At 54.4% G+C, this 20,789-nt stretch overlaps 1 long non-coding RNA gene across 1 annotated transcript; it reads right to left on the bottom strand.

Annotated features, from left to right (window-relative positions):
* Positions 1–13,053: 13,053 nt before the first annotated feature.
* On the bottom strand, positions 13,054–20,506 carry LOC146394553 (uncharacterized). Its single transcript, XR_014835672.1, has 3 exons — positions 20,321–20,506; positions 18,744–19,017; positions 13,054–18,418 (listed from the first exon to the last, which is right to left on the bottom strand). It is a non-coding gene; the product is annotated as an uncharacterized LOC146394553 (long non-coding RNA).
* Positions 20,507–20,789: the final 283 nt, after the last annotated feature.

Below are 20,789 nucleotides of genomic sequence, written 5' to 3' on the forward strand. Positions count from 1 at the left end.
GAGCTCAGCCAGGTCCTGGGAGGGTCTTGAGTAGAATGGGAGGCAGGCTGTGGGAACAGCACCACCATCACCAAACATGGCAGCAGGAAAGCAGGAGGCCCAGCAGCCCTGGTGATCTGGGTGGGCAAGGTGGGCACAAACACGCTTGCACCTTTAAGGCCTGACTGGCCCATTGGGCTGGCCATCGGTTTGGTGGTTGCGTCCTGAAATCAAGTGGACCTTCCTCTGACGTGAAGGAAGATATGGCCTTCAACACTGAGAGTGGACGTATGGGATCTCAGAGGGTTGGGCTGGGTCTGGCAACGTATAATCAGACTACACGTCATAGAAGTAGCTGTGCCTGGAGGTCCCTGGCACAAAAGAGTGTTCTGTTCTTGAGCCCTGACACCGTCCACTTGAGTCTTTGGGGCCACAACACTCAATCAATTCAAAACAGTCATCAGAGTTCCCGTTGTGGCTCAGCAGTTAACAAATCCAACTAGCATCCATGAGGACGCAGGTTCAATCCCTGGCCTCACTCAGTGGGTTAAGGATCTGGCATCGCCGTGAGCTGTGGTGCAGGTCGCAGACGAGGCTCAGATCCCACATTGCTGTGGGACCAGTGGTGTAGACCAGTGACTACAGCTCCAATTCAACCCCTAGCCTGGGAACCTCCATATGCCGCAGGTGTAGCCCTAAAAGACAAAAAGACAAAAGAAGAAAAACAGTCCTGGAGTTCTCACTGTGCCACAGTGGGATCGATGGCCATCTCTCGAGCCCTGGGACACAGGTTCAATACCTGGCCTAGCACAGTGGTTTAAGGATCTAGCATCACAGCTGTGGCTCAGATGAAAACTCCATGTGCTATGAGGCGGCCAAAAAAGAAAACACACACACACACACACACACACAAATAGTGCTAACTTAGAAGGTACTAGAGAGACAGCTAATGTTCCACCAAAACGTGTGACCCCCACCCACCCTTGCACGGTGTAGAGTTGTCATAGATATGCAGTCGTGAAACCAGAGACTACATTTCTCAACTACCCTTGTATCCTGGGGAGGCCCTGTGACTGGTTCTCTTATCTATTGACTGAAAGAGGAAATGTTTCTCATTCCCAGACCAAGACATTTAAGAAGTATGCATGCCGCCTTCTCAGGGTTCTCTTTCCCCTTCCTTTAGACTGGAAACTAGGGAAACCTGAGTCCTAGAGCAAGTGGTTCTCAATGTGGCCCCTGGACCAGCAGCATCTGCCTCCTTTGGGAACTCATCAAAATGCACATTCTCAGGCCCCACCCCCAGCTCACGGAACCAGGCACTCAGATGGTGGGACCCAGAAATCTGGAGCCCTCCAGGAGATTCTGATGCTCACTAAAGTTTGAGAACCACTATCCCTAAGAGATGGCAGACCACAAGAATGAAGAACACTGGGTTCCTGAGTCACTGCATGGAGGAGAGCCACACACCAACCAGAAATATCTGCATCAGACTAGTCTAGGAAATAGAAATAAATTTCGCTCATGTTAGTCCCTGTTTATTTGTTACAAGAGCTGGTGTTACACTAATACAGGTGGGAATTCCAACTCCAACCCAAACCCAATTATGGGGGTGGGGGGCAGGAGAAGGATGCTAAATATCACCGGACTCCTGACACTGAAAAGGGAGTACAGACTGGGGCTAACGCAGCTAGTTAGTGGTGGCAACAGTGGGAGTAAAAGATCAAGGTCTAGAGGCCTCAGGTAATGGTGGGTCACGCTGCTCAAACGAGTAGTCCTCAGGAATCGTCAGGAAGGGGAGGGGGCAAGACGGGGAGGGGAGGAAGAGGTACAAACCACTATATATTAAATAAGTGCTGTTCCTATTGTGGCTCTGGGGTTAAGAACCTGACTAGTATCCATGAGGTTGTGAGTTCGATCCCTGGCCTCACTCAGTGGGTTAAGGATCCGGCATTGCCAGGAGCTGTGGTGTAGGGCACAGATGCGGCTCAGATCCCACATTGCTGTGGCTGTGGTGTAGGCCGGTGGCTACAGCTCCGATTAGACCCCTAGTCTGGGAACCTCCATATGCTTCGGGTGTGGCTCTAAAAAGACAAAAAAAAAAAAAAAAGCCCACAAAGATCCAGCCTTGCTGCAAGGTTGCAGTTGTGGTTCAGATTCAACCCCTGGTCAGGGAACTTCCATGTGCCACAGGTGCAGGCCTAAAAAGAAAAATTAAATTAAAAATTAAAAAAATTAAAAACCAAAAAGCTACAAAGATATATTGTTCAACATCGGGAACAGGGCCAATATTTTATAATAACTCTAAATGGAGCCTAACCTTTAAAAATTGTGAATCACTCTATTGTACACCTGTAACTTACATCATATTGTACAGCAACTATACTTGGATAAAAACATAAAAAAAAAAAAAAAAAAAAGGGAGTTCCCGTCGTGGCTCAGTGGTTAACCAATCTGACTAGGAACCATGAGGTTTCGGGTTCAATCCCTGGCTTTGCTCAGTGGGTTAAGGATCCGGTGTGGCCGTGAGCTGTGGTGTGGGTCAGACACAGCTCGGATCTGGTGTTGCTGTGGCTATGGTGTAGGCCGGCAGCTGTAGCTCCAATTCGACCCTTAGCCTGGGAACCTCCATATGCCGCAGGTGGGGCCCTAGAAAAGACAAAAAGACATGAAAGAAAGAAAGAAAGAGAGAGAGAGAGAGAGAGAGAAGGAAGAAAGGAAAGAAAGAAAAGAAAGAAAGAAAGAAAGAAAGAAAGAAAGAAAGAAAGAAAGAAAGGGAAGAAAGAAGGAAAGAAGGAAAGAAAGAGAATCAGGAAGAGTAAGAGACACGGGTGATGAGGGGTGACTGCGTCTCCTGGGAGCCCCTGCCCGTCTCACACGGATGTTCTCCTCAGGGAGATAAAAGGGTGACCCACTCGTTGTCCGCTGACCATCTAACTATAGAAGCACTGTTACCGGCAGACCAAGACAGGGCCCAGGAATTAGGGCCTATGAATCTACCAACTCTGGGCCTAAAACACTTTACTATCATGCTACTGAGCTTGCTGGATTAGCTTCAGGAATAGATACAAGAATACAGGGTCTCCTAGGCAGAATTTTCTCTCTCTCTCTTTTTTTTTTTTCAGGGCTGCACCCGCCACATATGGAAGTTTCCAGGTTAGGGGTCCCATCGGAGCTACAGCTACGAGCCCACACCATAGCCACAGCAACACAGGACCCGAGCTGCGTCTGTGACTACACCACAGCTCACGGCAATGCCGGATCCTTAACGTGCTGAGGGAGGCCAGGGATCAGACCTGCAGCCTCATGGGTACTAATCGGGTTCTTAACCCATTGAGCCACAACGGGAACTCCTCATAGGCAGAATTCTAAGATGACCTCCCTGCTCCCAGTGACTCTTGCCCTTGTATGAGCCCCTCCTCTTTGAATGTGGGCAGAACCTAGGAATGTGGTGCAATACCACGTTCATAATTACGTTACATTTTAGGGCAAAAGCCAGCTCATCCTGGGTGGGCCTGCCTTAATCAGGTGAACCCTTTAGAAACAGAGCCTCCTCCGGCTGGCCGCAGAACTGGAGGGCAGAGGGACGCATTCTAGATGGCCTAGAAGAAAGCAAACATCCAGGTGAACTGTCTGTAAGGGCCACGTGGTCAGGAACTGCTGGAGGCCTCTGGAAGCTTAGAACGGTGCCCAGCCAGCAGCTTAGAAGAAGACAGGGCCCCTGCCCTAAAATCCCAAAGAACTAAATTCTCTCAGCTTCCAGGGAGCCTGGAAGAGGACCCCAAGCCTCAGAGAAGAGACACAGCCCCTGCCAACGCCTCGATGTCAGCCCAGTGAGACCCTGAGCAAAAAATCCAGTCACGCCATGCCAGGACTTCAGACCCATAGAATGATGAGATGGGGCCTTCAAGTTGTTTTGCTTCTGCACTGGCGGCAACTTGGTGGGCAGCAAACCCATGGGCCCACCGGTGCGGAGGACACGGCCATGCTGGGCCCAGGTCCCCTCAGAGGCCTGGGCCCGGAGCTTCTGGAATTGCACTTATGCAGCTCGTGCAGAGCTAGGAGTGCCTGGGAGTTTCTGTTCCCCCAGAGAGATTCTTCGTCTAAGACGGACCAGCATGGCAGCATAAACCCCAGCTCCCTTGCCTCCAGTTGGAATAAACTCGGAAGATAACTCACACTCCAGAGCTCCCCTGTGGGACCAGGCTGAGCTAAGACTTGGCCTGAGATGCTACGTTGCCTGGCTTCCTCCCCTCCCCATCCTGCCTCCCCCGGCCCTCCCTGGTCTCCCCTGGGAACCCATCCTTAATAAATCACTCTCACCCAAATCCTCGTCTCAGATTTTTTTCCGGGGGGACCCCACCCTTGTCCCTGACACTTCCTGGCTCGATTTCAGTATTCCAGCCACCCCAAGCTATTTTTAGGTCCCCGGTTCGCCCTATCCCTGAGCCGCAGTACTGTTTCTATGGCCTAAAGTGCCTTTTCCCCCCTTTGTCTCCCTGACAAATCCTGCTCCTCCTACCAGGATCCCTGGCTCTCCCCTGACGCCTCCAGCCAGAGTCCTACACGCCGCCACTCTCCCTTCTACCATCCGTTCGTTCGTATGGAGTTTGTCCCCCTACGTGCCCGCCTGGCCTCCTGCATATCCTGAGCGTGAAGGCCAGTATCGGGCACACAGTAGCGGCTCACATATTTACTCAATCCAGAAAGGAGGAAAGGAGTTCCCACTGTGGCTCCGTGGGTTAAGAGCCTGGCATAGTAAATGGGTCTCTATATACATCTCCTGGTGCCTCCTGCCTACAGTTCATCCTACTGCCCAACACATGGGACGTTTATAGGAACCCCAGGCTCCAGGTCAGCAGGTGTCAACCTCTCCCTGTGTGAACCAAGGAAAGAGATCCTCAACCTTAGTGAATGGGGGGCCCAAGCCTGTGACTCAGCGTGGGCCCCCCAGGACAAGGGCCCCACTCTCTTCCTTTACCACCGGGCCCTGCACTGTCACTTCTAAACCACTTCTCACCTTCTCTCCTTGGGGTCCCAAGGGCTCACCTCCCAATTCAGACAATTCAGCTGGAAGAGATTTTCTTTCTTTCTTTCTTTTTTTTTTTTTTGTCTTTTTAGGGTTGCACCCATGGCATATGGAGGTTCCCAGGCTAGGGGTCAAAACGGATCTGTAGCCGCCAGCCTGCACCACAGCCACAGCAACGTGGGCTCCAAGCTGCGTCTGCAACCTACACCACAGCTCATGGCAACGCCAGATCCTTAACCCACTGATCGAGGCCAGGGATCAAACCTGCGTCCTCATGAATGCCAGTCAGATTCGTTTTTGCGGAGCCACGACAGGAACTCCAGAAGAAACTTTCTTTAGAGAATCTTAATATGTTCCCACTTGGCCCCAGCCCCGCCCTCAGCCCCACTCATTCTGACTGGGGCTGAAGCGGGTCTCTGAGTGTTAGGCTGCAAAGGAACTTCAAAGATGCGGTGGCGCAAGTCCCGCTGATGTTAAGCTGAAGATGTCAACATCCAAGTCAAATCCAACACATCTTACGTTTTAAAGCCCATTTTAAGCCCCTTGAGCTTCAGGGAATTGATGCTAAAAAACAAAACAAAACAAAACAAAAACTCTCATTTGTACACACACACAACCACACCACAACAGGCATATGTAACACACAACACATAGGATGCAAACATGCAATGTATACAACACATAAACATAACACACACATGCAATGCAGGCGACCCACAGGCCCTTCATAAGGCACGCAAACAGGACACACACAACCCACATAACAGACACAGCACACACATCCAACAACACACACACACATACCACAGGTGTGCACACACACACACACACACCTCATTTCCTCCAGCCCCTTCCCCACCTGCGCAGGAAGCGACATCTGGAACAGCCATGGCCCCAGCGCCCGTCTCGTCAGCGCATCGAGGCTGCTCGGAGTGCCAGGCCAAGGAAAAGGTTACGCCTGTTCATTTCCAGCAGGCATTTTACTCCACTTTGGTCTTTTCTCGTTCATGCCTCGGTATTCATTAGCCCCAGAATTTAAATCTGATGCATTAGGCAAAAACAATTCTAAATGCTTTTGGAGAAACAAATTCCAAATTAGCTGTAGCTGAACATGCATCTATTTGAAAGGCAGGCAGCGTGAACACTGACAGCAGAAAAAATAGAAGCAGAACCCCTCTAAGAGGGAAGGCTGAGATCAGTGGTGGTTGCTGACTCCCTGGTTCACAGCCTGGCCGGGGCCTAGGCTGTGGGCTACAGGTTCCTGGGCCCCTGGAGGATGGAACGGAGCAATAAAGATTGCATCTTACATCTAGGTTACCAGGTAAAGAGGGGACAGCCTTTTTCTCTCCTTCCTGCTTTCTCATCCCCAGCCCTCTCCTGTCTTTGGAACAAACAGCCTTGCCTGGAAGTCTAGAAAGATCAATTCTCCTAGGGTCACGACAGGCAAGATCCATCTCAAATTTCTTCTCCCCCCCCCCCGCCTCCAAGCAGTCATCTTTCTCCCCCTGCCTGGTCCTGCTCTGAATGCCGGGGGCGGGGGGAGTGTGACCCGGCAGGGGACCGTTCAACTTGGCCCTGCAGGACTGATGCAGCTGAGTCAAGCGTCCCCCTCAGGAAGACTTGGAGTTCCTTAAATGCAGGTATGTGGCTAGGGACCTGAGGCTTGCAAATGTGTTCTGTGTACAGTTGTCTAACTGGTGGTATCAGCTGGAGTGGATCAAGGAAGGAGACCCACCCTGAGCGGCTAGAGAAGAGGAGGTTAAGGTAGCTGTGAGCCTGGATGCGATGGAAGGAGCCGTTAGCAGGCTGTACCGGGCTTCGGCTTCTGTGCCTGGTGATGGCTCGGAAGCCTGCGGTCAGGCAGGAAAGATGGATGTCGAGTAGGGGAGGCCAAGGGCAGGCTGAACTTGCCAGGACAAATGGGGCATCTGCATCTATCTCTCACCATCTCCAGCCTCAAAGACATGGGGTGACTGCAGGCCAGGGGGTGGCCTCTAGGATGAAGTGGCTGATGCCCCCCCCCATGCCACTGCCCCCGGGGGGAGCCGGGGAGGAGGTCTGGCGGGCGCTGACCTCACCAACCACAGAAACTGCTCCTTCATTTCCACCTTCCAAATCTCCCACGCATTTCTCCCGTGGCCAACCCTAACCCAGAAATGCAGGGGAAAGTGAAGGCTGGAACACGCTGTCCAGTCTAGTTAGGTGGACACAAAGCCATCAACTGAATCATTACTTCCTTGTCTACTCAATGCTCTCCACTTGCTCACCTTTGCCCCAGAGCGTCTGCAAGCTGGATGGGTGACGGGTGTATCCGCCAGCTACTGCTGTGTAACGATCTCCAAATCGTGGCAGCATCCAGCCACGAGCATTTCTGTCTTACTCACAAGTTCATGGGCTGGCTCCACAACTCTCCCACTCCTCCCGAGACTGGGATCTGCCCGGATGTGCTCTTCTCGAGGCAATGCCAGGGGCCCAAGAGGATAAGCAGAAACCCTCGAGGCTGCTTGGAGCCTAGGCTCAGACTAGAATGCTGTCCCTTCCACGCGCGCCTCCCCGGCCCCGGCCAAGCGCGTCACATGGCCAAGCTCAAAGTCAAGGGCAAGACTGTCTGCTCCATCCATGACGAAGCCATGGCAAGGACATGGATGCAGGGAGCAGGGGAAGAATTGAGGCCAGGGATTCAATCCACCACACGGGACAACTCCCTCCATCTGGTCACCTCTCTCCCACCGTTTCTGTTACCACCCCGAGAAGAGTTCAGGTCTCCTGTAACCTCTCATTCTTCAACTGTAACCTCTCTTTCTTCAACTCACAGATGCCCTCACTCAGGAACTCAGACAGGGCCCAGCTGGGGTGGCTTGTCTCGGCCCCACAAGGACTGCGGTCTCAGCTGGCAAGGCTCAAATGGTCCGGAGTTAACCCGTGTGACTGTGGGCTCATCTAGGGTCTCTGGACTCTCCAGCATGCTGGTCTCAGGATAGCAGGTGCCTTACATGGCAGCTCATGGCCTTTTGTGCCCCAGCCTCTGAGCCAAGTTATGTCACTTCTGCCATACTCTTTTTTTTTTTTTTTTTAGGGCCACACTCACAGCATGTGGACGTTCCCAGGCTGGGGTCGAATTGGAGGTACAGCTGCCGGCCTACACCGCAGCCACAGCAACGCTGGATCCTTAAGCCACTGAGCAAGGCCAGGGATCGAAGCCACGTCCTCATGGATGCTAGACGGGTTCGTTTCCACTGAGCCACAACAGGAACTTCCACTTGTGCCACACTCTGGATTGAAGCAGTCACAGGCCCATGGGACTTGAGGGGAGGGGACATGGACCCCATCTCTCAATGGGAAGAGTATGAAAGAATTTTCTGCCATATTTTAAAGCCACCACTCAGCTATTTCTGGTATGTTGACAGTTGAATGGGCTTTTGTGGGTTAAATGGGAAACTCACCACTCTTCTTAGCAGTGTTTCTAAGGAAACCATGTTTTTAGGTCCAAATTACAGATTTACAGATTAATTTAGGGACACGGCTTATTGATAAATGGGACTTTCTGAGTTCTGATACCCCCCCCCCACACACACACACAATGTGTAACATGGTGAATATAGCTACTGATATTATTTATTTATTATTTATTTGGGCCACCCCCACGGCAAATGGAAGTTCCCAGGCTAGGGGTCAAATCGGAGCTGCAGCCGCTGGCCTACACCACAGCCACAGCCACGTGGGATCTGAGCTGCATCTGCGACCTACACCATAGCTCACGGCAATGCCGGATCTTTAACCCACTGAGCAAAGCCGGGGATCAAACCCGCATCCTCATGGATACTACTAGTCAGGTTCTTAACCTGCTGAGCCACAATCGGAACTCCTAACATTATTTATTAACTATCAATGCTTCTCGAGCCCTCCTGTGCCTTAGCCTCGCCGCTCAGCACTCTACATGGATCACGTCACCCAAGCCTCCCAGCAATCCTATACATGCTACAGTTGTTTCCATTTTACAGATGGGGGACACTGAGGCTTAGAGAAGCCAAGTCTGTCTGATCCTCAAGTCCATGTTTAACTACCACAGCGCACGGACCACAACGATATTATTTGAATAAAGGAAAACTGAAGGTGTGTAAAGGCCAGAGGCCCTGGCGAGCCCGGGTACAGACCTAACAGGGAAACTGCCACAGATGGAGCCATCGGTTCCCCAGCATGGGAGACCTGCTCTTGTGCCAGCAGGCCAAGGGGCACTAAGGAGACGGCCCGCCTTCCTGTGTGGATCTGGGTCACCCAGCCTTCTCCCCCAGTCCCCGCCAGCTCCATCTTTCCTAAACCAGAGCAAACAGGGCCACACTCAGCTTTTTGTCCCCAGGCGTGGATGGGGAATGAACGGCCGTTTTGTCCCTGGCTGTACAAAGCCATTTGTGCTGGGGCAGCTCGGGGCTGGCGGGGGTGGTGGTGGGGGGAGTGGGGGTTGGGCAGCAGACGAGGCAAACACAACCCCATTTTCCCAGGCTGGTTAACAGACAGCAACTACATGCAGGCGGGAGGCAGGGCTCAGGCTGGAACCCATGGCCCCGGGGGCCACTCAAGAGGAAAAGACCTTGTTGCTGGCGGGCCGTCCCCAAAGAATGCATAGTCAAGTGTCTGTGTCACCAGCCCCAGCCTCCCCCTACTCTGTTTCCCTAGCGCCACCACCCCCACCCCCCGACCCCCGCCGCCCCTCATCCTGCAGTTTGGGATGAGAAAACCCCCTTGTATGGGGTCTTTGCAAGAGCAATGAAAGTCTTTTTTTTTTTTTTTCTTTTTAAGAATTCATCTTTGCATTCCAGAGGGGGCATTTATCACCCGGTGCCCAGGCTGCAGACATCTCCCTGCCTCACATTCTCCTGCCCAGAAAGGCAGCCTTGTCGCACACATGAAACCAGCCCCTTTGGACATCTGGACAAGGAGCAGCCCTTTGCCTGAGCACGAGGCCGGCCTTTATGCCACAGACAGTGAAAGGAGAGCCCTTGTTCCTGGGCCAAACAGCCTCACTAAATGGATGCAGCTGGACACTGTGGGGTGGCAGGGGGGTCGGGGGGAGCCAGGCCTTCTTGGCGGCCACCCCAGGCATCTCCCCGGGGCTATCTGAAAGGCGAGTTTGCTTTTGGAAGAAGCTCATGGAGCAGTTTTAGTAACACTTTCCAATAGGTAAAAAAATCTCAGGCGTTCTCATGTTGGCTCAGCGGGTTATGAACCTGATTACTATCCATGAAGTTGCAGGTTCGATCCCTGGCCTCGCTCAGTGGGTTAAGGATCTGGCATTGCCGTGAGCTGTGGTGGAGGTCACAGATGCGGCTCGGGTTTGGCATGGCTGTGGCTGTGATAGGCTGGCGGCTACAGCTCTGATTCCACCCATAGCCTGGGAACCTCCATACGCCGCAGGTGAGGCCCCAAAGAGCAAAAGAGAAAGAAAAAGAAAGAAAGAAAAAGAAAGAAATCTTAGTTGGTTCTTGTGACTTTTGTCTCTCCATCACCAACCCCCCCACCCGCCGCCATCTTCTAGAAATAGAACCTTTCTTTCCTGTGGGCAACCAGTTCCAGTAATGAGTCCGAGCCTGCCATCCTTCTCTCCAGCCTCATCCCTCATCCAAGAGACTAGGATCCCGCCCTGGCCAGCCAATCAGTATACTCCACCCCCCACCCCCGGGACCATCATTGGGTGGTTGACACTAGCTTGGCCAATCAGAGCCCTCCTGGGGGCTTTATTCCCAGAGATAAGGACTGTGTTTCCACTAGGGTAGCAACCATCTTGCCCACCATGTGGCTTGAAGCTAGCTAAGAAATGGAGCGACAGAGCCCTAAAACTATTGTTTGATCCCCTGTGTCTAAAGCCATTGGCTGGAAATTTCCATTCCCTGCACCAATCAATTCTCCTTTTTGCTCTAGCTGGTTTGATTTGGGTTTCTGTCATCAGTACCCCAAAGAAATGGATTCCTGGTTCCTCCTGAAATAAATATCAAGTCTTCAGGCTGCCATTCGAGGCCCTCTGTGACAGAACCACAGCAGAGTCATCCTGGGTCCCCGAGTGGGGGTGGGTGGGGGTCGGGGGGAGCAGCTAGGCCAGCCTGGCCCATGCTCCAGGAGGGTCACTCACAGCCTACCTGCCCCCTGAGTGCAGGCGTGCCCCTGACCAAGTGGCTCTGGGAGAAAATGTGAAGGTCCAGGATCGCTGACCAGCTGTGGCCCCAAAGAAGCCAGGAGAGGGACCATCACCCTCACGCCTTGCCCCTTGGGCTCTGCAAGGCTCTGCGCCACTGGCGGCAAGCCAGCCAGCAATGCCGGACCGTTCCCAACCGCAGCAGCACGCTCAGCATCCCCGATGAATGCAGCAATACACAGGGACGTCCGGGATTGCCCGGGGCCCAGCTGCTCCCAGAAGCACCTCGGACGCAAGCATCTTCAGAGGTAAGCTACCAGCCCCCAGCACGAAAGAGACTCCTGCTTGTGAAACCAGGAGGGCACATAGGACTAGCAACCTGGGCCAGGCACCTTGGGCAGCCCGGGAGAGGAGCCCCAGGAGAGCCGGACTCTGGTTATCTAGGCAGACGGGCCTGAGGATGGAATTTGTAATCCACTAAAGGGGGTGGAATTTGCCTCCTCAACTATGACGCCGGAGGCCCTGGTTATAAGGCCAGCTGTCTCTATACCCCCCGCACCCCCGGTTCCCGGTCCCGTACACAGGCATTGTGGCAAGGCTGCTGAAATGGAAAACAATCTTTATGCTCAGAACTGATGTCCAGAACACACTGGTCAGGTCAAACCAAGAGGTAAAATATTGAAATACTAAGTAAAGAGGAGTTAATCCCCACTGACCCAAAGCCTTTGAGGGTTACCCCTGCCCCCAGCCTCCCAACCTTCCTTCAGTCCACCGCCTAAAGGGTTAACTCCAGAACCCAGCCACAGCCCTGATCCAGGGCTAAGCAAGGCACTGAATGGGTGGGTGCCCAGGCTTTACTGGTGGTTAAATATTCTCTTAAGCAGAAAGCCAGTGGCCTCGGGTAAATGAACCCAAGTCCAGAACCCTGAGGCAGGGGACACAGGGTCCCCGTCAAGGACTGAGGTGACCACCTTCAGGTCCAGTGGGTGTGTGTGTGTGTGTGTACACAACCAGGCACAAACTCAACTCGGTGGATCCAATCCACTTGACCTCATCTGCCTCCGTGTTCTTCTCCAAATCCTCTTCCACCTTCTACCCACCATCCCTCATGCTCCGCTCCTAATGACCACACTTGCTAAGAAAATCCCCGGGAGCCCACTTTATGTCAGACTCTTTATACTCTTTCTGGCACCTCTCTGTAGGTGTTGCCCATGCCCATTTTACAGGAGAGGAAACTGAGGCTTAGAGGGATAATTAAGTTGCTTCAAACCACACCCACGTCTAAGGGGCAGTGGCACCTATGATCTTCCACTGGATTCTACCACCTCCCACACAGCCACGTGGTTCTAACTATTCAGAACCACTCTGAAAACGGCTTGGCTCTCCTTCCCTGTCTGGACCATAAAGCCCTTGAGTGCACAGCCTCTGTTCTTTCTCTGTGTTTTAGGCTCTGTCTTCCTCCAGCACTGGCATTATCCAGGCACCCAATTGATAGTGATTAAACGGGGAGTTCCCTGGTGGCCCAGCGCTTAAGAATCTGGCATCGTCACTGCTGTGGCGGGGGGGGGGGGGTTTAATCCCTGGCCCAGGAACTTCGGCATGCCAGAAGAACTTCTGCACACGCAGCCAAAAAAGAATTAAAAACACTATTGACGAAATCGAATATCATAAGATGCGCAGAACCAATCCACGCAGCCAGTTGGGCAGCAAGTCTTTTTAAGACAGGGAGCTGTGGGATGTGCTCCTTGTCATCATTGGTCTACAGAAGGGGACTCATAGTAGCGTCTACTTCATAGGTTTGTTGTCAGGGTCAAATGCAAAAAAAGGGGGACATATAGTCAGTGCTCAGTAAGCATTAGATAATACTATTGTGGTGATTACTGCCACTCAATGGTCCAAGCGAGGGTCTTTTTTGTTCCTCCTTTTTTTTTTTTTTTTTTTTTTCTCTTTTTACAGCAGCACCCATGACATACGGAGGCTCCCAGGCTAGGGGTTGAATAAGAGCTGCGGCTGCCAGCCTAAACCACAGCCACAGTAACACTGGATCTGAGCCTCGTCTGTGACCTACACCACGGCTCACGGCAACGCTGGATCCTTAACCCACTGAGCGAGGCCAGGGATCGAACCCGCATCTTCACCAACACTATATTGGGCTCTTAACCTGCTGAGCCACAACGGGAATTCCAGAAGCCAGGTTCTTAATTCCCCTTGCTCCATAACAGCTCTGCCGATTGCTTTATCCAACGAGGGAGACATCCCAGAAGAGAGAGGTACGCAGCCCAGTAACCGTCTCCCGGGGGCTCCCAGGGCAGGGTGCGAGCCGCTTTTAAGGTCTCTCAGAAATGCACCGCTCTACTGAGACTCTCAGAGGACAGAGGGAGGGCTGGCCGAGTGAGCCATTTTGTGTCTTATTTAGAAGCAGTCTTGCTGGTGTCAAGGTCACTGTCATGCGACCACGTGACTGAGCCTGTGCCCAGCCAAAGCCGAGCCCGGGGATCCTCTGTTGAACCCACTCCCGCTGCCTGCAGGTCACCAAATGCAGACCCGCTGCGTGCCCGAATGGCAAAATCATTTAATGATGTAAAAAGATCGAGATCAATGGCTTCAGCAATTTCTGGGAAGCGGTAACTCAGTGAGCTGTGGAAGGTTCTCAATTTGCTGTCTCCAGCCTGGCCCCGTGGCAGGATTTATGCTGAATGGGCTCCATGAGGCAAATCTATCCTGGGCTGGGGCCCCATCCAATCACCCCGCCCAGGAAGTGCTGGCCTGCTGACATCACCCTCCCAGCTGCCAAGTCTCCCTTGCTCGGAGGGGCACTCTCTCATTTCACATTAATTAGAAGGCCATTTTCCAAGCATTTCCATCCCATAATGAAGGGCTTTCTGCAGTGGCTCAGTGAAATATTAAAACATCTGAGTTGGAATCTTAAAAAAATATATATCCTGCCTGCTCAGTCTGTATATTGTATAACCTTTCTTATTCTGGGGGGAAGGGGAGGGCAGAGAATAAGTTCAGAAGTAAGGACCGCTGGTCCAGGATGCTGAGAGGCCGACTGGGGAGGGGGCGGGGAGGGGGCTGGTCACACCCCCGCCCTCACCACTGACCACCGTGCGGTCCTCTGCCCACCCCACATCTGCCTCTGATGGGAAAGCGGGGAGCTGGAGGGAGGAAGGGCGGGGAACACACAGGGAATACAGAATAACAGCCTCTCAGAGGACAGAAACAGCAGTGTCCTTGTGACAGACAGTGTGTGGTGGCTGCCCGTAAGCTGCACTCCTGTGTGTTCACTCCTGGTCTAATCGCCTCCCCCTCTGATGCCGTGCCTGGTCATGCGACGTGCTTTGGCCAATGGGATCTTAGCAAGAGGGAGGCAGGCGGAGGCCAGATAAGCACAGGCACGCCGTTCTCTTGGGATCCAGCCACCACTGGAAGAAGCCCACGTTAGCCACGTGGACAGAGAGGCTGCAAGCTCCCGGCCACACCCCCTCAAAGAGCGGGACCTGTGGGCAAGGCCATCCTCACAAACCTTCCAGTTCCACCCATCTGACTCCAGCCACCAGCAAGACCAGCAGAAGATCCACCCCGCTGAGCCCTAGTCAACCCAGACAACTGTGAAAAATAATCAAATTCGTTTTGTTCCCGGCCAACAAGGTCCGGGGTCGTGAGTTACGCTGCCAGGAAAAACCGAAAACAATGTCATTATACTCTAGGGGCGTCAAGGTCAAGACCACATTTCCTGGGGATGCCTAATGAAAGGTTCCCAGACCTCTGTCATGCGCGTCCACTCATCTGCTTGAGCTCCCCGCCAAACGCCACTGTTGTCCCTCTGGCATGGGCCTCTCTCCTGCTCGGTTAAAGCAGGGCTTCTGTTCAACCACAGCAGCGACATTTCTCACGCAGGCCATCTCGGTGATCAGATTCGGCTCTTGGTCACGGCCCTTTACTGTGATAACAAGCCGGGGCTCTGGGGTTGTAAGGATGGAAAAGAAAATCTCCTTCGTTCCGCCCTGTGTGGCAGAAGGTGGGTTAGTGTAAGGTAGGGTAAGGATGCTGAGAAATGAGATCTGAATTACCAAAGACTCTAAATTTTACATATTTTGACATTTATACGTGTTCATGCATGTGATTATATGGAGTGGTTATATATAGCCCTTGTATATGCAATTTCCTAGCTCATGCTATATCACAAACTAAGCCAAGCACTGCCAAGCTGTTTTGCTACGTGGAAATCCTTGCTATAATGAATTAATAAGAACGCTGTGCAATCAACATATTAATTGTATGTAAATGGTGTTTTTTAAATGCTTTAAAACAATTTATTCCCCTGAGCATTTTAAATAGGCCCCCTGGAAAGTTGTTTATGTAGTCATTTTCTGGGTGAACTTCTCTCTCCTAGCGGGTTCCTTCAACCCACCAAGGATCATTTGCTGTGGCCCTCCCTGATCTGGAGGTCCCAGGAGCCAGCGTCCTGCGGGCTGGGGCCTGGGATCCGCCAGAGTGGCTCTGCAATTTAATCACCTGTTTTTGTTCCAAATGTCTGTCTCTTGTCCCTTCTGTCAATCAATGCCGATTCTGCCTGAGGTCTGGGGAAGGTGAAACCCTCCGTGATCGATCAACCTAGTAACGAGAGCTCACTCGGCCCTGCCATGTTCCCACCCTGGCGGACAAGAAGTTCGCTTCAGCCAGGCGTCCGCCCCGTTCCCAAGACAACCATCACATTAACATGCCGCCAGTCACTCAGGACCTTCCCATTGCGCTAAAGCAATAAACCGGGAAACGTACAGCACCCAAACAAGATGTCCAATGAGGAAAATGCACGAGCTTCAAGCAGAGAAAGAGCCACTGTTTTGTTGTTTGGGTTTGGGCGCCAAACCAATTAAGCCCAATTTCCAAATTAACCCAACTTCCCAAGGACCTTTCCGAGAAGGAAGGTTTCCAATAAGGAAGGCCTGATCTGAGGCAGGCCTGTGGTCCATCTAGAATTTTCCCACGAGCCCCGCGGAAGTATAATCCTATTTATGCTCCTGAGATGCCGTGGAGAAGCCCCACGCAGGGCCTCATGTGGGCATGTGCTTAGAATCTGCGCCTCTTACCTGGAAAGGGGAAATCTTTCTTCCCCCCTCCCCGGTTCCCACCTGCGGCTGATGCCACTTTTTTCCCCCCGGGGTTCCTAGGAAGCAGAGGCTTGAAGGGACAATGACTGAAGCTGCTGCACATTGGGACCTGCGGCCACAACGGCAGCCACCCTGGTGACAAAGGTTTTTGTCACCCAGGGTCACCATGGCAGCAGGGTTAGAGAAGGCCTGGTTCTTGCACTGGTCAAATGCCAGTTTGCTCCCTGCGCACCCTTCTCCTGGCCTGCCCAGTACTGCAAGGAATCTTCTTCTGGGGTGCCCTTACCCCGGCAGAACATCAGAGGGGTACGAGGAAGGGAGCAGCCAGAGCACTGTCCCTGCCTCCCCCCGCCAACAGCTTCCTGCCACCTCCCCAGCAGCAACTGTGGTTCTTCTGTGGCTCCAAGGTCCCCTCCCTTCATGGCCCCACATGCCGTACCGAACCTGGCTTCTGGATTCCAATCACACCGCGTCCTCCGCTTGGTCCGCAGCTCCATCATCTGTGTAACCAGGGCCCTATATTAGATGCTCACAGTTGAAAGACCTAGTATGGTTTCTGCACTGGCCAGCCACTCTTTCTCTTCTCGTGCCTGAGTTACTGCCAACTATCTAGGATTCCTCCCACAGCCGAATGTATTACATGGAGCTCATAAGACCAGTGAGAATTTGGGGAAGGAAGGAAGGGAGGGAGGGAAGAAGGGAGGAAGCAGCCGCTGATACCCAATGAGTAATCACCTTGTAAAATATATATACGCACTTAATCCTCGCAACCACCTTATGAAGTTGGTACTTTTATCATCTTCATTATTTCAGATGAGAAAACTGAGGCTCTGAGAAGTTTGGCAGTTGGCTCAAGGGCACACAGCTAGGATGCAGGGGTTCTGGAATGCACACCTAGGAAGGGTCCCAGGCAGCCTGTAGGAGCTGAGCCCCCTAACCCATCAGAGGGCCCATCTCCACCAAAAACCCAAGGGAGGCGGGGGCGTTCTGAGCTGGCTTCCGAAAAAGGTGCATCTGGGGCCGGAACCGACCTCGGGGCTCTGCCTGGCTCCAAAGGGAAATACTTCCAAGGTGGGTGGGACCAGCTCTGTGTCGTCCTGTTCGGGAAACCTCAAGCTGAGATGAGCTCAGGGACTCTCTGCTTTCCTTCTGGAATATGTGTATGTGAGAAGGTGACAAGGGCCAGCTGCCACTTCCAACACAGTCACCCACAGTGGACTGCGACCAAACCTTGGAAAGGGGCGTGACAGCTGCTCTGCATTTCCCGAAGTACCTGATCCTATCAGGATGCTGAGGACCAGGCGGGCCCCCTCTGTCCTGCTGAGACTCCAACCTCCGGCCCCAGGTCCCCCAAAGCCCTCCCCCCGCCCCCCCGCGAGCAGCGTCTGTGTCGTCCAGCTGGGCAGGCCCATACGTCATCCCCTGCATCTTGCCTCCCACACCACCCTGGCTGCCCCGTGCCCAGGGCACAAGATCTGCAAAGACGAAGATGTAAAGAATGTTTGAAAACAGGATCAGAGAGGAGGCCGAAGCTGCATACAAAACAATGAAATCATGGGAGAGATATTTGGTGCCTCCACAGAAGGAAAATTTGAGGGTGAATGCAATCTCCCAAGTTCACTGATAGGTCACCAACTGGCCACCTAATACTTTGGTAAAAGCTCGGGCTGGGGGCAGCTGTCATCCCCCACTGACCGATGGAAGGGAAGCGGGCTGAGGCGTGGTCCCAAAGCCCCCCTGCTGCACCTGCTGTTAACCCTTTCGGGGCTGGGCTGGGAAGTGTCCATTTGGGGGTTGGGACGGTTTACCAAGGAGCGCAGAGGGATTTTAACAGGTGCCATCCAGGACCGATGTGGGAAGCGTCAGGGACGGATGAGCGCTCTGTAAGGCAGTTTCTCCCAGGCCCCCCCAGGAAGGTGCTCCGGTGAAAGAGGGTCCCTTCCTGAGCAGACCCACTCTGCCACCAACACTGAGGGGTGGCCTGCAGGGCTGGTGCTGCCCCCCACCCCCACCCCCACCCCCGCAGGAAGGGCACCAAGCCTCCCAGGCTCGCGCTCTCTCTCCCAGCCTCTGGCCCAGCGCCTGGTCTCTGAGGCCAGCATCTGTGAGCAGAAAGGTCCCCACTGACTATTCTCTGTGAAAAGCTAAATGGCCCGAGGGAAGCGGGGGGTGCTTGGGAGGAAGACCTTGACCTCCAGAGCCCTAAGCCGCTGCTGACAGCAGACAGCAAGGGGGGCCCTTGGGAACAGCGCTTTATTGAAGGACATTTGTCTTCATTTGAGGCAGCCTACATCTCATCCCACAGGCGTGCCCCGGGGCCCGGGTCTCCCTGACCCCTACCCCCACTGTCCCCGCACTGGTTGTGAGCGCTGGATTGAAGGGGAAGTGCCCTTTTAAAGCCCCTCAGAGCCAAGGTGACAGATGTTAGGGAAGAGTAATAGAATAACCTCGGGCAGCAGGCCAGCAAGCTCCCAGCACCCCCCACCCCGGAGGAGACCTAGGGCAGGGTGGGTCCTTCACAGACTCAGCCCCCAAACTCTGGGTGCTCCTCAGAGACCGATTCTGGAAGTTCAACACTCAGATTTCGCAGAAGAATCCTAGATTTGGAGAATAAACAATTTTTACCTATTGTTTTCATAATGCAAACTAATACAAACTAAACCTCTTCCAAACCTTCGTGGCTGATCAGGGAGGTCCCCAGGTCTCTGTCTTCTGGCTCATAAAAAAGACACTCTGGTGCGAAGGAGTCCGCAGCAAGTGAACTTTAGAATCTGAAAATATCAGAGTGCAAGCCTTTAGTGAGAAGGGTTATTTTTTTCCCCCCTGAAAAAGTCAGGATATTCAAAATGTTGGAAGACCACGAACTATGCCCTCGACGCTGCCACCAATCTGCGGGGCTGTGAATAAATCATTTCATCTCCCCGTGTCTCACGCGTCCAAATATTTAAAACAAAAAGAACAGCCAATCGCCTGATCACCAAAGTAGCTGCCGGGGAGACTGGCTACCAAGGCGAGACACTGACTCTTAACAGACCCGGGGCCCATGTTCCCAGCTGTGTCAGGAGAGGTTGGGGACCTTCTAGGCCTGGGGGTAGGGGGGTGGTCTGTTGAGCGGGAGGGCAAGGAAGGCCGGGGTTTGCTGCTCGGTAACCAAGTACAACCCAACAGCCGGTTTGGGGAGCTGCAGAGAGAGAGGCACGAGGCACGTGGCATCCCCGCTCCAGCACTTTCCAAACGCACAGTGGTGCGGGGCCAGTCGCCGGCGCCCTGGGGGCGACCGGGACCCTGATGCCTCCATGGGGGATGCGGGGGTTCGTCGCGTTCAAAACGCGGGTCGGAAAGGGGCGAGCCGCGTCGGTCCTGGGCTCCCAGACCCCGCGCGCCGCGGCGCTCGCCTCCCCAGCTCGCCGGGTTCATTTCCATGTGGAGCGCGGCGCGTCCCAGGCGCCCTTATCTCGCCGCCGCCGCAGCGGCTCTGCAGGCGCGGGCGCCCGGGGCTCCCTCCCCTCCGCTCCCTCCCTTCCCCTCCCGCGCCCGCCCGCCGCCCGCCGCCCGCCGCCCGCGCCTTTGTCTGGCCCGGCGGCGCGCTCGGAGCCAGCAGGGCGGGTAATTGGCGGCCAGAGGAGGCGAACGGGCCGGCCCGGCCTCCGCTAATGAGCGGGCGGAGCCGCGGGGAGGGCGCGGCGGGGCGCGGAGCGGGGGAAGGGGCTTCCTTGGTCGCCCCCCCCCCCCGCCGCCTCCGCCCAGATGGCAGACCCGGGCCCGGCCGCCCCCTCCCGGGCTGTGGCGGAGACCGGCGCCCCAGGGGACACCCCCCTCTCCCTCCCCCAGGCGGTCCCCGGCGCGCTCCAATTACCCTGCGGCCGTGCGGAGGCCTCCGGCTGCCCCCAGGCCGCCCCCGCGTCCCCGGAGATGTGCCAGGGACGGGACGCGCGGGCGGGAGGGCCGCGGAGGTGGCTCCCTGGGGGCACTGCCGCGCTGCAGGGGACCCCAGCGGCCCAGGCGGCCCTCGGGCAGGGGCACTGGGGGAAGGGGATGCCCCCCCCCCCCGGCGTCCGATGCTAGCGTGCTCACCTAGGGAAGCCCGCAGGCAGCAGCGAAACCTGCTCCCCGCATAGATGGTGATAAAATCCACTCTCGTTTCTAAATTAATTGTACTGAATCCGCCGCGCTCAGCGGCTGGGGCTCCTGTGCCAGGCTTGGATCGTCTGAACCAAGGGGCGCCTTGGCCCCTCGCTGGGGAGAGAGGAATCCTGTACTGTTGGCTCTGAGAAACCCCCTCTCCAAGCCGGAGTGTGCTGAGTGTGTGAAGCCAGCAAAGCTTAGGGGGGCCAAGGGTGGGGTGGGGTGGGGTGGGGGGCTGGAGCGCAGCAATAGGGGACTTCGAAGGGAAGCCTTTTTCTAGCCAGCCCTTCTCCTCCGGGAAGCCCGCAGTGCTGCCCACACCTGACCTAAGGCCCCTGCTCCAGGAGCCGGCTCCTTCCCCGCGGTCCAGTCGCCAACTGCCAGGAATTGGATCCCGCAGCCAACCGGCCCTGTGGCA

Source organism: Sus scrofa, chromosome X (genome assembly GCF_054392235.1).
Source record: "Sus scrofa isolate SSC_HxYL_T2T_F1_AM1 chromosome X, Sscrofa_HxYL_maternal_Yorkshire_Landrace_v2.0, whole genome shotgun sequence".
In the NCBI taxonomy this organism is placed as follows: domain Eukaryota; kingdom Metazoa; phylum Chordata; class Mammalia; order Artiodactyla; family Suidae; genus Sus; species Sus scrofa.